The sequence below is a fragment of the Bombina bombina genome, chromosome 2, assembly GCF_027579735.1.
Source record: "Bombina bombina isolate aBomBom1 chromosome 2, aBomBom1.pri, whole genome shotgun sequence".
Taxonomy (NCBI): Eukaryota; Metazoa; Chordata; class Amphibia; order Anura; family Bombinatoridae; genus Bombina; species Bombina bombina.
This window is the reverse complement of record NC_069500.1, coordinates 1,032,520,506-1,032,539,222: the sequence shown is the minus strand read 5'-3', so window position 1 is coordinate 1,032,539,222 and position 18,717 is coordinate 1,032,520,506.

Here is an 18,717-nt window from a genome sequence, read left to right as displayed (position 1 = left end):
TAGAAATATAAGTTTAAGTCTGGATTGGTAAGGGAACATATCACCATTGGATTACTATGGTAAGAAGACTTATGTAATACTTATGCAGTATCTCCCCTCAGGAATATTGTCACCACTGGACACAGACGGATAAGGGGTAGTGGATATGACCCGCTCACAGCTGTAGAGCGGGAAAGGGTGAGGGGAGATACAGTCAGCATGGTAATATTATAGGAGCTGATGGCCCTATGAACCATAAACTAGGGGATATTACATTAAATAAAACCTATAAGTTGGCGTAGGTATAGCAAACTAACACGAACAATATTCTTCCCATAAAGTAAAGGCTATGGGCTAGAATGTGCCTGAAACACACTCAGTTGAGTATAGTTTAAATAAACACATGTATAAAACAAATCAGGCTGACTATCTTGACTATCTTAGCGCTATCTATAGTTTACAGATATAGAGTGTCTGAGACATAAACTAATTCCAGTAGTGTCCCCTTTTATAATGCTAGTTTTGTGTGAAATTGATCACAACCTCACTTAAAAATAACAAACCTCAACTAGTAATCCTAACTTAATTATAATGAACCATGTTTAGCGCCATGCATTCACGCCACCCCGGCCGCTGGCAGCATAAAAACACGGGCCCAATATCAGGTTATTGTGAATAGTGGAAGACAATGCAGCTATATATAAAACCTCCTAGCTTATGGACTATCTGAATAGTAGAGTAAACAGTGAGATTAAGAACAATATTAATAATATAAATTAGGTTTGTAGACCGTGTATGGGGATTACTATAGGAATATGTATGGAAGAATAAACCCTATAGGTACATTTAACATTGAGAACTCAGTAGATATACCAAAAACTGTGACAGTCATCAGACCTGGTACCATAGCTGTAATCTGCAAAAACAATCTCACATCTTATATTAAAACTTAACACAGTAACATAATGTTAACCAAGGAGATATAGTAAGTTAGGTCTATTAGCATAATGGGTGTATGTATCAAGGGCATGCCTAATAATAATAATAGTCCTTAGCCAACAGGTCTATACAATGTTAGGTTTAGAGCCACATGTTCATGAGTAACAGGAATCATAAAGCATAGTTAATCATTGTCTCATACGATTCTGACTATTATCTAATCTAAAACTCCGTATTCTGGTTTATATGGCAGCAAGGAATGAATCACCCTATAGTAACTTGTAGACAGAGGGGTCAACCAAACTGAAACATTATTGATTACAAACATTAAATAGGCTTAAAGCGATACACAGAAATATAATAGGCAAAAAGAATTGACATAAAAAACACAGTTTGCCAGCTTTCATGAGGGCTGCAGAAGTTCATTATGTCCCAATATCATGTAGCCTAATCTAACCATATTCGCAGTAAGGCCAGACCAGGTCAATGAAACTTTATCCTATTCCGGCTCTCTGGTGATCTTTGAAAGGGGACTAACGATCTCCTAGATAAGTGTTCCAGACCATGTATGCACTCATGGAAGTTATAGGGCGTATGTCACACAAATTACTGAAAGAAACTGCAGAGCCTTCTACCTCCCGACTTTTATACAGATGGTCTAGGAGCTGGAAAAAAGTTATATCGCCTGAGAAACTAGCCACTTCTGTAACAAGCACGGTATCTCCTCTAGAAGTGCCTTGATGTGCCTCTGCTTGTGTACCAGGAGCGCAGTCGCTCTCCATCTCGGTCGCGTACTGTTCCTCTTTCAGGCCAGCAACATCCGGAGTCACCACAGTGTAATCTTCGGTATCGCAGCTCTTTGCTGACTCACCATGGTCATGAGGAAGTCGAGTGTCTCCATTAATTATTGTAGGGCTGACTATACAGTCCGGAGAGTGGGTAAGTTGGTCTGGGATGTTTTCTTTCATCTGATGCTGGAGACCGCCATAGTAGTCATCAAGAGTAGTGAACTGTGGTACATCGCCATCTTGGGGAGTGTGACGCACGACTATTTTCTCATACCACTTCAGGAGTATTGAGAGTAGATCAAGTATATGATCTCTTAGTAAATTGCAGAGTTTGTCTTCAGGTGCCTCCAGTAACATTGTCCCGTGATAGAGACCCCCCAGATCTCTGTAATGAAGGTATCACCTTCTATATCAGCTACCGCTGTCTCCTGTTCAGCGTCCTTTCTTAAACATGTGAATTATCTGCTCAGTCTGTTTGGAGACTGTAATATGTGGTCTCGACTAGGGGTCTGAATTTGAGTTAGCAAATATTTTAAGGATTAACCCAGAAAAACTCAATATTTAATTTCAAAGCCAGGAGCTCCTGAAATGTGCTGCTAGTCGCTTCGGCAGTTGGCTCCGCTCCCCTTTACACCATGTTTTTAACCATGAATTAACAGACCTTAGCTCCTTCTGCCTTACTGAGTTAGCACACTGCACTGGTAATATCTCAGAAAATATTACTTTGGAGATCCTTGCTTTAAGCTTGCTACCTAACTCCCTGAAGTCATTTTTAGGACTCTCCATCTCCCGCCGATTTCTTCATTAGTACCAATATGCACCATGACTGCAGGATCAGACCCACATCCCTCTAACAATCTATGAATACGCTCCACAATATGCCTAACACGAGCCCCTGGAAGACAGCAAACTGTTCTATTTAAAGGGTCTGGCTGACAAATTACCCTATCAACTTGCCTAATAATAGAGTCTCCTACCACCAACATCTGCCTCAGGCCCTGACTTGTATGCCCCTCTTCCATGACTGAAGGACTGTTAACTATAGTATGCCCCTCTACCATGTTTGATGGACTGCCCACCATAGTATGCTGCTCTTCCACGACTGTTCACTATACTAGGCAAACCAGCCCTCTCTGACACTGCCACCCCCGAACTGATATCCCCATCCCCATGGAAAGATGTGATTGCGATGTGGGGGGATGGGGGATTAGGGATCAATACGTTTATGAGGTAGTTTGCAATGTGGGGGATGGTGATTTAGGGGTTAATATGTTTTATTAGTCGTTGCGATATGGGGGGGGGCGGTTTAGGGGTTAATATTGTGCATGCCTTAGGTGTTTGATAAGGCTTCTAGGGAGTTATGGTACTTTTTTTAGTCAGCGCAAGGCTTACTGTGCCTGCCCATGTGTGGCAAGGTGGAATTGGTGTAAAATATCTCCATTCTGCGCGCGTAAGTCCTTGAACTGCATATGTGATACCGACTGGTGATGCCAGTTCTATGTTAGTTTATGGGAGTAAAAACTGTGGGCGATGGGTAAAATATACACGCGTAACTTGTCTGCTGTGCCATATATGTGATCGCTCGATTAGACTAAAAATTGGCGATGCTTGGTTTTGCACCTGTCGCCACATATGTGATCAAGTCCACTGTTCCCAAGGTAAAATCTGCCTTTAGAGAATTCAAAAGGGGCATCATATTACAAATGGGATTTCTTAAAGAATCCATCACAGTTAAACTTTTCAATTTACCTGTATTATCCCGTTTGCTTCATTCACTTTATATCTTTTATTGGAGGAGTGGCAATGCACTACTGAGAACTAAAAACACATCTAGTTGCCCAATGACAAGAGGCATATATCTGCAGCTACCAATCAGCAGCTAGCTGGTGTTAATGCATTGCTACTCTTAAGCTTATCTAGGTATGACCCTGAGGATACTAGGTAGAATGCTAGCTGCTGATTTGTAGCTGACATTACCAGATGTGTTCAGCTAGCTCCCAGTAGTGCATTGCCACTACTTCAACAAAGCATACCAAAAGAACAAAACAAATTAGATAAATAAAAAAAATGGAAAGATGTTTAAATTTACACACTCTATCTGAATAATAAAAGTTTAATTTTGACTTCCTTTCCCTTTAACCCTAAATATCACTTCTCTTCTATGCATCCCTCAATCAAAACAACAAAACACTGATCATTAATATCGGGCCCTCTTCCCTTTAAAATACCTAGGTATATGAACTCTTTACCTGGCACATTTTATCATACAATATTTTCTTTGTGATAGTTTATTGTGACCCTATGAGGCCTACTTATCAAGCCGTCAACTTACTTGCATTCGACGGCACCAATACGCTCGCCTGACATCGCCTAACATCGCAGCCGAAAGCTATAGAAAGCTGTCAAAAAGCCGTGCACCAAGTACAGGGCGATGAGCAGCGGTCTATTGTTAACTAACAGTCATCGATCTCGCTGCTCTTCGGCTTTTTCACAGCTTTATTTGTATACTGTTACTAAACACCACACTATACTAAAATGTTTAACCCCTATCCCGCCGCTCCCGGACCCCGAAGCAATTAAATAAAGTTATTAACCCCTATCCCACTGCTCCCGGAGCCCACCGAAACTCTAATAAAGTTATTAACCCCTATCCCGCCGCTCCTGGACCCAGCCACAACTAAATAAAGTTATTAACCCCTATCCCGCTGCTCCCAAGCCCACCACAACTCTAATAAAGTTATTAACCCCTATCCCACCGCTCCCGGACCCCGCCGCAACTAACTAAAGGTGTTAACCCCTAAACCTTTGGCCTCCCATATCACTACCACCTACTAAACCTATTAACCCCTAACGGCCAGCCCATTAACTATATTATATATTTAAACTCCTAACCCTACTCAAATAATTTAAATCTACAATAAAAAATGACAAAGTTAAAAAAAAATAACAACTAAGTTACACAAAATAAAAAAGAAATGATCAGATATTTAAACTAATTACACCTAATCTAAGAGCCCTATGAAAATAAAAAAGCCCCCCCCCAAAAAATAAAAAACCCCTAACCTACAATAAACCACAAATAGCCCTTAAAATGGCCTTTTGCTGGGCATTGCCCCAAAGAAAAGAAATCAGCTCTTTTACCTGTAAATAAAAAATACAAATACCCCCCAACAGTAAAACCCACCACCCACACAACCAACCCCCCAAATAAAAACCTAACTAAAAAAACCTAAGCTCCCCATTGCCCTGAAAAGAGCATTTGGATGGACATTGCCCTTAAAAGGGCATTTAGCTCTATTGCTACCCAAACCCTAATCTAAAACTAAAACCCACCCAATAAACCCTTAAAAAAACCTAACACTAACCCCTGAAGATCCACTTACAGTTTAAGATCCGACATCCATCCTCAAAGAAGCCAGGAGAAGTCCTCATCGAAGCCGGCAGAAGTCTTCATCCAAGCGGCCGAAGTCTTCATCCAAGCCCACAGAAGTCTTCACCCAGATGGCATCTTCTAGCTTTATCCATCAGGCGCGGAGCGGCTCCATCTTCAAGACATCCGACGTGGAGCATCCTCTTCGTTCAATGTCTTCTTGAACAATGAATGTTCCTTTAAATGACGTCATCCAAGATTCCAATTGGCTGATAGAATTCTATCAGCCAATCGGAATTAAGGTTGAAAAAATCCTATTGGCTGTTGCAATCAGCCAATAGGATTGAGCTTTCCTCCTATTGGCTGATCCAATCAGCCAATAGGATTAAGCTTGCATTCTATTGGCTGTTCCAATCAGCTAACTCCTCAATCCGCCGCCCCTTGTAGGTATTTGTTAACTAGCAAAAGTTGTCAGATAGTGCCGAATGTGCATTCGGAACATCTGTAATGACATAAGCATCGATCTGTGTCGGACTGAGTCCGGCGGATCGTATGTTACGTCACAGATTTCAACTTTTGCCGATCTGTAGGCTTTGATAACTAAGGGGAATCAGGCTCGCCACAATTACGCTGCAGAATTCCAGCGTATTTGCGGTTGACGGCTTGATAAGTAGGCCTCTGTATCTGGCATGTCTGTTTGAAACCTTTCCACAGTGATATACACTTTGCCTGGCATTTTCCCAGCTCCAGTCTTCAAATGTTTATAACTGGCCAGATCCTAATCTCTCTGAGTACAAGTGAGTCAGTTACAGTGAGTGAGCAGCTGATCGGACCAGGCAAGGAAGTAGAATTTGAACTGTTAGAGGGTGCTTAAGGTTAGAACTAGAAATAATGATTTCTGTGTCACATTGAATGTTTACATTAGCTGCATCATACATACCACAGGTTGATAAACCAGGACCCAAAGGGTAATTTTCCCTCTAATTTTTTTAAGCAGTGTGCGCAAAAATTTCGACCTGTGCAATTTTTGGACAGGTGACTAAAACATGAGTTCATTTTATTCCTGAGTGTAGTCAAACATGAAAATGCTGTAAAAGGTAATAATACACATACACAAACATGCACATACAGAAACACGCACACAGAAATACTCTTTCACAGAAAAACTACTATCCTACACACACATACACACAGTCATAAACGTTCTCTCACAGACACTTTTTCTCTCACACACACAGAAACATTTGCACAGACACACTCACTCACACACATATACAAAAACACTCACACACCCAGGAACACACTCTCTCACACACAGAAACACACTCTCTCACACAGAAACATACTCCCACTGCCCACACAAAGAAACACACACAAACACACTTACACACACTCACATAGAAACACACTCACACGCATAGAAACACTCTCTCTCAGACACAGAAACACTGCCATAAGCCACAGGAAACAGGATGGAGGAAATGGTTTGTATTAGACAGTTTCAGTTGCAAATGCAAGGCAAGGGTCAGCAACAGAATAAGCAAAATTAACACACTCCAGGATGCAGGCAAACTGCTAAAAGCTGCATCAGTAATGATGCAACCTTAAATAGGTGAAATGGCATGGGTGGGGAATCAAGCACCCAATAAAGCAAGTAAGCTAACATAAAATATCTTGAAAATGTGGAACACTTGCTAGTGAATGCACAAAGCATCATGCTCTGCTGTAGACAAGGCCCACTGAATTAACAAAAATACCTAGATTTCAGACCTCCAAGAAAATGAGAATCTGGACAGTGCACCTCTTTGAAAAATGAGGGAGAGAAGAGAGCTGTTTGGGAGGGATCAGGTAGGGATCAGGGGGTGGGAAGTGTCAGGTGGGAGGGTAATCTCTACACTAAAGCTAAAATTAACCTTACAAGCTATCTAATTAACCCCTTCACTGCCGGGAGTAATAGAAGTGTGGTGCACAGCAGCAATTAGTGGCCTTCTAATTAACAAAAAGAAATGTCAAAGCCATATATGTCTGCTATTTTTGAAGAAAGGGGATCCCAGAGAAGCTTTTAACAGTATTTAAATAATTTCAGTGAGAAACCCAAAATTTGTGAAACAATTTATTTTTTTTATTTTTATTTGATTGCATTTGGCAGTGAAATGGTGGCATTTCATTTACCAAAATGGGCCTACATCAATACCTTGGGTTGTCTACTTAAAAAAATAATTAAAATAAAAAAAAAAAAATATATATATATATATATATATATATATATATATATATATATATAGTTTTGATAGGTAAATAAAAAAAGTCAAGGCTCTATTTCTGTTTAAGTGAAGTGACAGCAAAAATGTGGTATTTTGGGCAAGTTTTTCTCTGAAAGTCCCGGTAGTGAAGGGGTTAATATATACATATTATTTATAAAAACATATACATATATATTTACAGGGAATGACCAGTTTCCGTAGACCTCAATATAAAGGAACTTTTCAGTGACATTTTTTTTCTTTCACCCCACTCCCGACAACTTTACCCCACATTGTATTTTAGGGGCAGTTTGAGGCATATTTATAAAATTAACCAGAGATCTGATCTTTGGTTTATTTTATAAGTGATAATTGCTACCGCGAACTCATGTTAGCAATAATCAGCCACTTGTAATGGCTGGTTATTTATCACATGCCTTCTCCACTTGTAATATATGTCTTGATCACTAATTGACTATAGAGTGTGCAACAATATTGTTTGTTATACATTGTTGTAAATATTATGCCCTCTAGTGTTCTTAACTGTAAAACACACTGTTGCCATATAGTGATTAGGACATGCGCACACTCCTTAGCCTACATAGGTATGCTCTTCAATAAAAGATACCAGGAGAGCAAAGTACATTTCAGAATGCATGTAAATTGGAAAGTTAAGTAATATTGTACTCATAAAAGTTTAATTTTGAATTTACAGTCCTTTTTAAATACATGAAAATGATTTCACCTTCAAAACATGGCAAAAGCAAGTGTTTCTGTGAATTATAAGGAAACTATGTAAAACACAGACTATACACATGTAAAAGTAATGTTGCCACAATCATGTATTAATAATTTATCTAAATTTGTAATTTATCTGCAGAATCTGTTGGCGCTCTACAAATAACCAATAATAATAATATCTGAAATAAAACACAGATAATTAAAACTGATTAAACAAGAAATGGAAGCGTGTATTAAATGTTTTATCGATCTATCTATCGATCGATCTATCTATCTATCTATCTATCTATCTATCTGTCTGTCTGTCTATATGGGTAATCACATTCCTTTAGAAAAACAAATTATTTATCTACAAAAAATGCCATAGATTTTAAAGGCGATTTTAGTTGAAAACCATTAGATATGTCTATCATCTATCTACTAAAAATAATAATATTTTGTAAGTATTTCCAGAGCAGAACCTCTGCGCCGTGAGTAGCCAAACTGTTCAGCCAATGTGGTTCAAAGGTTCTAGCTCCCACATTACCATACTGACTTTTTTAGAAATCCAAAAAGTATCCACCCAGCACTGGTGCAGGTAAACGGAATGCACCAAGCCCTGCATTGAGGCTAAGTCAAATCAATCACAGTAATTAAAGCAGCACTAATTTTCATCAAATGTTCTTTTTCTTAACTGCAAGAAGGTAAAGATAAGACAACGTTTCGGACTACATGTCCTTAATCATGTCTGGCTTTTTTATTTTTTTTTTAGTCTATAAACCGAGTACCATTATATTGAGTTATATAAACAAGTGTTTACATGCTCACTGTCATGTTTATTACTGACCGTTCTGGTGTCTTCAAACCCTGGTTTTAAAACATGATTGCAATCCCACATTATTGAACTCATGGTCACGAAGGCACGTTCCAATTTACAAGTTCAATAATATAGGCACAAGCACTTTGAAATCCACTGTGTTGTGACAGTGTTTGGACTTTGGAGGCGCGTCCCTTATAAAACCCGTTCACATAGGCACAATCTTGTTTGAACATCTTTCCATTCCATAGAAACACGTAGTTGCCATCTTGTTTAAAGAACATGCGAAGATGGAAAGGTCTAACAAAAGAAATAAATATAGTCAAAAGTGACACTTTTCAAAGTTTAAAAGTGACCATATAATGATAAAAAATGGTGCACAGTCTGCTTATAATAACATAATACAATATGTATTGAGATTATTTAGCAGTAGTGGGTTTGGGAACCAGATTACAGAGGATCCTATGGAAGTCTCAATTATATGAACTCGTTTTAAAACACGATTTTAAAAAGCATGCTCTTTGTAGATGTTGGGATCCTGATGCGAAGCATGATATTGAAGTATGCCCATCATGCCATGATACATATGGCATTTATTTGGTTTATCAGTGTATAATAGGCTAATGTCACACATGTAAATGAGAAATTTCCTACAATAAGTGAACAAAGGGTTACTTGAATAGACCCTTACTCTAACCTTAAGAGGTGTGAATGGGCTATGGTATCAGTCAATTTCTGGTGACCTCAGAGTTTCTTTTCTGAGAACAGATACTTAACTCACGTAAAGGCCTTTTCGGGAGATTTTTTGTTGAAAAGGTTTTGCGGCTGCAGGCTTTTAACAAACAAATCGATTTTACATTGTTATCATCCGTGAAACTTGATTATCCATTCGGGCAGAAAGCCATAAGTCATTTTGTGGGCAAACTGTCAAAAGACTGTGATAAACCCCTTACTGAGGACTGGCTACACTGAACTTTAAACTATTTTATTTATTAGTGGTATTAGTTATTGAGCTGTTGTAATGCTATTTATGGCTGTTCAAACTATTGGATATTTCAGCAGATCTTGTACTAATGAACACCATATAATTTAAGTTATATCTCCTAACTTCTAACAGGAAAAAGAAGTAACCAGGGCATGTTATTGTTAAATTATCAGCACATGTAAAGGGAGACAAAAACAGCACAGAAAAACTTAATTAGCGTTTTCCAAAGCTGCTAAATTTGATTTGACACTAACAATTCCTATAATAGTTCATAAAATAAAATCTGTGATGTACAAATTAAACCATACATAAATAATATAACAAATATATTGAAAATAAATTAACCCCTTCACTAAGCACCAGTATTTACCTATGAAAAAAAAAGTTCAAAATGAAAATAGCTTTCATGGGATAATAGTTCAAACTAACTATTTATTTACAGAATTAAGAGTTTATTGTAAAATTCCTAAAAAAGTAAAAAAAAAAAAAAAGGTGTATAACAATATTCATTATAACATGCCACAAAACATGTAGCTTTCTAAACTAAGACCAAACCCAAGGTATTGATCTAGGCCCATTATAGTATATTTCATGTCAAATGAGTGACAAATGCTATCATATATAAAAAAAATAATCATAATTTTTTCGCAAACTTAGGGTTTCTCCCTAAAATTATTTACACAACTTGTGCAATCATAAGACAGATGGTTGCAAAAGCTTCTCTAGGATCCCTTGTGTTCAGAATTAGCAGATATTTATTGGTTTACCATTGCTTTTGGTGAACAGGAAGCCGCTAATTGTACCTACGAACCACACTTCTGAAAAAGGATTTTAAGACATGTTATGGCAAAGGCTACAGAGGCCATTTGGAATGACATAACGACTGGAATTCTCAAAATTGACCCCACAACTATATATATATATGTATATATATATATATATATTTATATATATATATATATATATATATATATATATATATATATATATATATATATATATATATATAATGTAAATTAGTCGGTGGCCCAACACTCCAACCTCTATGGTGTAGCATCGACCTGGGTACAATTCTCAAAAGGCTTGTATTTATATTTGTTGCAAAGAAGGGCACTCACAGGATTTTTAGTTTCAACAACTGCCAGTATTTAATCTGAACACATCAGAATTTTAAATATAAATAATCATAGAGTCCCAGAAGAGTACAGCTGAATAGTTGATTTATGATAATACTTGTCTTGAAGAAGGCTCAAAAATTCTGTGAGTGTCCTTCATATATACAGGGGTTGAAAAAGTTGCCCAAGAGCTAGTGGTCCCATGAAATTTCTTAGTGGTCCCACTATTTCAACTCCAAATTTTCACAATGTCATACGTAAACTTTTATTATGCCATTTTACGCTTCTAATATACATTTGTATTAAGAATAAAACACTCTTTGTATTCAATTATACAATTATTTACTAATAAATATTTTATACTAATAAATATTTTAAACCTATTCTCATACCTAAAAAGAGAATATGACCTTCCTCACCTTGACGGATATATTCCTTTTTAAAGTGTTAAAAAAATAAAGAACTTTTTTATGGCAACAAGCAGCGTCCTGTCTTTAACCCAGACTTGTCTACACTGAGTGCGAGGATATGGTTCTTTCGTTCATACCTAAAAAGAGAATATTCTTGTTCACATGTCAGCAAGCTGAGGCAGGAATATTTGCACACATACATATATAGCCAGGGATATACACAAACTCAGATATATATGCACACACACAGACACAATCACAGATACACACAAACACTCTCTCACACACAAACACTCTCTCACACACAAACACTCTCTCACACAAGCTCTCTCTTACACACTCACACAAACTAACTCTCATACAGTCTTACAAATAAGACTCACACACACTTTTAAACACTGTCACACAGTTTTTCTCACATATATTCTGACTTTATCACACATCATATTTCTCACTCTCTCATATTCTTACTATCTAACACACACACACACATCTTTGATGGCGTCACTTGCATTGAAGTTCCAGTGTAGGGCGGCAAACGTATGAAGAGGATGCTCTGTGCCGGATGTCTTCAGGATGGACCCGCTCCACTCCACATGGATGACGATAGAAGATGCCGTCTGGATAAAGACTTCTTTCCGCCTGGATGAGGACTTCGCCAGCTGGATGAAGATCGAAGAGGCCGCCTGGATGAAGACTTCATGCCGCATGGATGATGACTTCGCTGGCTGGATGGATCCTTCAAGCGGGACTTCAAGAACTGTAAGTGGATCCTCGGGGGTTAGTGTTAGTTTTTTTAAGGTTTTTTTGGTGGGTTTTATTTTTAAATTAGGATCTTGGCAGTAAAAGAGCTAAATGCCCTTTTAAGGGCAATGCCCATACAAATGCCCTTTTCAGGGCAATGGGTAGCTTATTTCTTTTTAGAGTTAGGGTTTTAATTTGGGGGATTGGTTGGGTGGTGGGTTTTACTGTTGGGGGGGTGTTTGTATTTTTTTTATAGATAAAAGAGATTATATTTTTGGGGCAATGCCCCACAAAAGGCCCTTTTAAGGACCATTGGTAGTTTATTGTAGGCTAGGGTTTTTTTTTATTTTGGGGGGGACTTTTATTTTGATAGGGCTATTAGATTAGGTGTAATTATTTTTTATTTTTGAGAATTTGGTTTGTAATTTTTAGTAATTTAGTGTTTGTTTGTTTTTGTAACTTAGTGGGTTTTTTTTGTAATGTAGTACTTTTAATAAGGTTCAATAGTATATTTAAATAATTTTAGTAGGGTTAGGTTTTTTTAATATGTAATTTATTTCATTTAATTGGTAGTTTAATGTAATTTTAGTATAATAGTTAGGGTAGGTTAATTAATAGTTTAAAATTAGTTTATTTTAATTCTACAGGTAAGTTTTAATTTATTTGAAGATAGGGACGTTGTAATTTTAATTTAAAGTTAAGGGGTTGTTAGGTTTAGGCGTTATTAGCTTAATTTAGTTTTTTTGCGATGTGGGGGGCTGACGGTTTGGGGTTAATAGGTTTAGTTAGTGGTGTTGATGTGGGAGGCCAGAGGTTTAGGGGTTAATACGTTTATTTAGGTTGCAGCGGGGTTGGGGTGCGGCGGAATAGGGGTTAATAACATTATGTAGGTGACGGCAAAGCCGGGGGCGACAGATTTGGGGTGTTTAGACTTGAGGTATATGTTAGGGTGTTAGGTGTAAACATAACCTTTTTTCTACCATACAAACCAATGGGGTATGCTTTATTCTCTTGCAGCATCGAACATAAGCTTTCTGTGCTTTCATACTCCCATTTATTTCTATAGTATCCGCGGCCTCAAGGATGGCGGATTGAAAACTAGGTATGATGCCTCCAAATAGCCGCGAGCGTACCTGTTAAAAGTTTGATAAGTTGGAAAAAGTGTCAAATAGAGTCGAACATCTGTAATAACGTAAGTATTGATCTGCGTCGGATTGAGATCGGCGGATCGTATTGTACGTCACAAATTTAAACATTTTCCAGTCTTGAGGCTTTGATAACTTGGTCGGATCATTCTCGCAACAATTACGAAGCGGAATTCCATAGTATTTGCGGTTGACACTTTGATAGATAGGCCTCAAACTCTCTTACACACAATTATTTTGCAGTTACTATGGAGGAGGCACATGTATTACTGTGGCACTCCTACTTCTTAAAGGCACTAACACCCATACCTTTACAATAAAAGTCAAACACTGTCCAGCACCTTCTAATGTACTCACGTGCAAGTTTTTTTTTACATATCCTATGCTACAGCAGGACAAGGAGAATGATAAATAAGAAAAGTAGCAATAAGTAAATATGATACGCTCTGCCATCTCCACTGTGCAGCCATTGATAGGGTACAAGCTAAGGTTGCTGAAAAAAAACTAAGACATTAAAGTGTAGAACCCACCTCTACTTTTAGCCATCATCTTTTTCAGACAAGGCATATTTTATACTGACCAGATTAGGGGATTCATTATGCATGTTCCATTATGTTTTTACTTATGTTTTCTGTTATTTATCACCCTATCATTTGGGAATATTGACCTGAGAAGTGCAGTGTTACTGGGAGTAAACGACAACAGTCTCTACAATAGCTTTATTTGTTATTTGAAAATTGTTGTGTGGAGCAGTATTAGAAAAAGTAGTAATAACATAATATGAGAAAATCATAATTTAAAATTGTTCCAGCAGCACATAAATGTAAACATCTTTTAATAAATTGTAGCTTATGCTGTATAAAAATAGATATACATACTATTCAATTAATATACCAAATATTTTCTGTTGACCACTTAACTTCTTATAAAGTGTGCACAAATGCTGAGAGTTTGCTTTACCCTTATACCACCCATCCTGACTGACTTGCTTATCATTCAGCCAGAGTGGAGTAGATGTACAATTATTTAAAGTTTATTTGAAATATTACAGGGAATTTTTTATTTTTGACATAATGGAAAAATGATTAAATTATATATGTTTTGTGGGCACATCATTTTTGTTGCCAGTATATAAAAAAAATATCAACATGGCTTAGCCTGCAAACAGTTATATTCCTTGACAAAGGGGAGGAGTCCCCGAAACGCGCGTCGGAACCAGCTCAGACGCCAACAACTGTACTGACCCTGCTTAACGGCTATCTTAACCCACATTAACTTTGAGCATTGGCATTACCCACAGGAACGAGATGGGACATTGATACCAGCAAGTACATTTCCACACTGAAGGGACGAGTCTCACGGTAAAGTGTCAAGACGCTGGCTAAAACCGAAGTGTCAGGTAATATCGTGGCTAATGACTGGCCCTGCAATGCTGTGATCCTGTATGTAAAGTTACCGATACTGCACTATATTGGTCTGTCCTGGTACAGATTAGGTTTATACGGTTATCAACACACCAGAACATAGCTTTACCGTGAGTGAAGATTATATAGAGTGTGAGGTTGTACTGCTTATACGGACATATCTTGCTAATGGGAAGATGACCAAGAATTTATTTTGTGGGTTATAGAAGTGTAATGCAAGTTACTCTTGATAAGGACTGCACTTTGAACACTTTTTCGTTTGTTCCGTTAACCGCAGAATATTAGGGCGGTACTCAGTACGCTTCAAGTAACTCTTTATTAGGAGTTCACAAAATCCTCACAAGGACATTTTTTGCAATATAATCTGACTAGATAATGTCTCATATCTTAGTCAAAACAATCAGTTTGTTTTTTGTCAACAAATAAGGACATTAGTATCTACATCAGTGGATAAAGATTCTTTAATGCACATTTGGATTTTTCTGTTTCTATTTCTACAAGATAATCATTCTCTCAGTTTGGATACAAAATTTCTTTATGGATTATTTTTTCCTTAGTCATCTTTGATACAAGTGTTCTACAATATGAACATTTTTTTCTTTTTTCTTTTGCAGCCATATGATGTTATACTGTTTTTTTGAAACATTAATTTGTTATATGAGGTTAGATTGATTTTGTGAAACATCATTGTACTACTGTTTAGTGTGAAGCGCTTTAGATATATTTGGGGGAGTGACAGGTGTGTGAGCGTCTGCACTCACTGGGGACGCCCGGTGGGTATACCTTGCTCTTTTTTGGTTAAGAGCACTATTGAGTTTACTTTCTGTTCTAGATTGCTTGATGGGAATATGGATGTGGTTGGTGGTTGCTAGAACTTGTATTCTGAAGAAATAAACATTGAGTATTGAATTAATTTCTAAGACTCTGTGGCTGGGATTTTTTCATATTTGTATATTATTAGAGTCTTAGGCCAGACTCCATCCCGTGCCTGAGCAAGTATTTGATTGTAAGGTGGTGCGGTCACCTTTTAGTTAGTTATAGGGAAATGTTCTGTTTATAAGGAGCTTTTTACATGATGTAGATTATTTTAACATGTTAAGGGACATGAAACCCAATTTTTTTCTTTCATGATTTAGAAAGAGCATACAATTATAAACAACTTTCTAACTTACTTCTATTATCTATTTTGCTTCATTCTCTTGATATTCTTTGCTGAAAAGCATATCTAGATATGCTTAGTAGCTGCTGATTGGTAGCTGCACATAGATGCCTCCTGTGAGTGGTTCACCGTGTGCATTGCTATTTTTTCATTAAAGTATATCTAATGAATGAAGCAAATTAGGTAATAGAAGTAAATTGGAAAGTTGTTTAAAATTGTATTCTCTACCTTAATCATGAAAGAAAATGTTTGGGTATAGTGTCCCTTTAAGCATTTTAATATTTTAAGAAAACAGAAACCTTTATAAAAATTAACGTTTATATGACAGATACATGTTAAAAATAGCAGACCATTTTTCTAAGTCATCCCAAGAAATTTCAAGGTCGTCCGGGACAACTGGACGACTGGGGTTTTTAACCCATGTATGTATGTATGTATGTATGTATGTATGTATATATATATATATATATATATATATATATATATATATATATATATATATATATATAGTAGACAATCCAAGATATTGATCTTGGCCTATTTTGGCATATTTTGTGTGACAAGTTGGCAGTCAGATGTGTGCCAAATGCAAAAAAATATTAACTTTTTCACAGACTTTGAGTTTCTCACTGATAAATGTCAAACAGTTTTTGATACATAAAACAAATTTAGATGGGCATGTTAAACAGTGAAAACATATTTTTTTCCCCTCACTCCCCTATTTTAGCAAAATGTTGCAGTGTTTTTGGGATCAGCCCTTCTTTGCTGCAGGGGGATAGAGCTGGGAAAATGCTTGCCAGTTAGTTTCACTATGTTCTCACAATCAAGGTTTTGGGACAGTTCTGTATTTTAAATAAAAGGCTTATAATCATCTCTATTTGGTAATTTAGTAAAGGGAGCTTGTACAGATGCAGAGGATTTGTACAAGGTGTAAGAATTAAAAAGTGCCATCTGAATAATATGGACAGCAAGATTTTTCTTGCAGATTTAGTTTTTTCTTGCAGCAAGATAAAGAGACACTAAAACCAATTTTTTTTTCTTTAAAGTTTCAGATAGAGCATGGAATTTTAAGCAACTTTCTAATTTACTCCTATTATCAATTTTTCTTTGATCTCTTGCTATCTTTATTTAAAAAGCAAGAATGTAAAGCTTAAAGGGACATTAAACCCAACATTTTTCTTTCATGATTCAGACAGAGAATACAATTTTAAACAACATTCCAATTTACTTCTTTTATCTAATTTGCTTCATTCTTTATATATCCCTTGTTAAAGAAATAGCAATGCACATGGGTGAGCCAATCACATGGAGCAAAAGTGTGCAGACACCAATCAGAAGCTACTGAGCCTATCTAGATATGCTTTTCAGGAAAGAATATCAAGAGAATGAAGCAAATTAGATAATATAAGTAAAATTAGAAAGTTGTTTAAAATGATATTCTCTATCTGAATCATGAAAGAAAATGTTTGGGTTTATTGTCCCTTTAAGAGCCAGAACTTTTTTTGGTTGAGAACCTGGGTTATGCTTGCTTATTGGTTTGCTATATGTAGCCACCAATAAGCAAGTGCTATCCATGGTGCTGTACCCAAAATGGGCTGGTTCCTAAGCTTTAAATTCCTGCTTTTTAAATAAAGGTAGCAAGAGAACAAAGAATTTAGGAGTAAATAATTTAGGAGTAATTAAGAAAGATGCTTAAAGGCACATTAAACACTAAATACATGCTAGATAGAGTGATGCATTCAAAGAAAAGATTAGTCTATGACTAACATTTAGATGTTTTTTTTAAAGTTTCATTAGTTGTTTAAAAAGTGACAAAATAAGTGTAAAGTTTTAGGCCTAGATTTGGAGTTTTGTCTGTAACGACCCGCGTAGCTAACGCCGGCTTTTTTCTGGCCGCACCATAAAAATAACTCTGGTATTGAGAGTCCACATAAAGGCTGCGTTAGGCTCCAAAAAAGGAGCGTAGAGCATTTTTAACGCAGCTTCAACTCTCGATACCAGAGTTGCTTGCGCAAGCGGCCAGCCTCAAAAACGTGCTCGTGCACGATTCTCCCATAGAAAACAATGGGGCTGTTTGAGCTGAAAAAAAACCTAACACCTGCAAAAAAGCCGCGTTCAGCTCCTAACGCAGCCCCATTGTTTGCTATGGGGAAACACTTCCTACGTCTGCACCTAACACTCTAACATGTACCCCGAGTCTAAACACCCCTAACCTTACACTTATTAACCCCTAATCTGCCGCCCCCGCTATCGCTGACCCCTGCATATTATTATTAACCCCTAATCTGCCGCTCCGTAAACCGCCGATACTTACATTATCCCTATGTACCCCTAATCTGCTGCCCTAACATCGCCGACCCCTATATTATATTTATTAACCCCTAATCTGCCCCCCACAACGTCGCCTCCACATGCCTACACTTATTAACCCCTAATCTGCCGAGCGGACCTGAGCGCTACTATAATAAAGTTATTAACCCCTAATCCGCCTCACTAACCCTATAATAAATAGTATTAACCCCTAATCTGCCCTCCCTAACATCGCCGACACCTAACTTCAATTATTAACCCCTAATCTGCCGACCGGAGCTCACCACTATTCTAATAAATGTATTAACCCCTAAAGCTAAGTCTAACCCTAACACTAACACCCCCCTAAATTAAATATAATTTACATCTAACGAAATTAATTAAGAGAGAGATTGCAGACGTAATCTGTACTATATCTGTATATACTATCTTTCAGCAAGATATATATTATAAATTTGACAAGCTAGAAATACAAAAGGAGTAAAGAACTAGCAGTAACTATACACAACAATGGAACCAAGGCTGTTACCTTTCAAGGTGAAATAAGACAACTGCAAAAATCAGTTTGC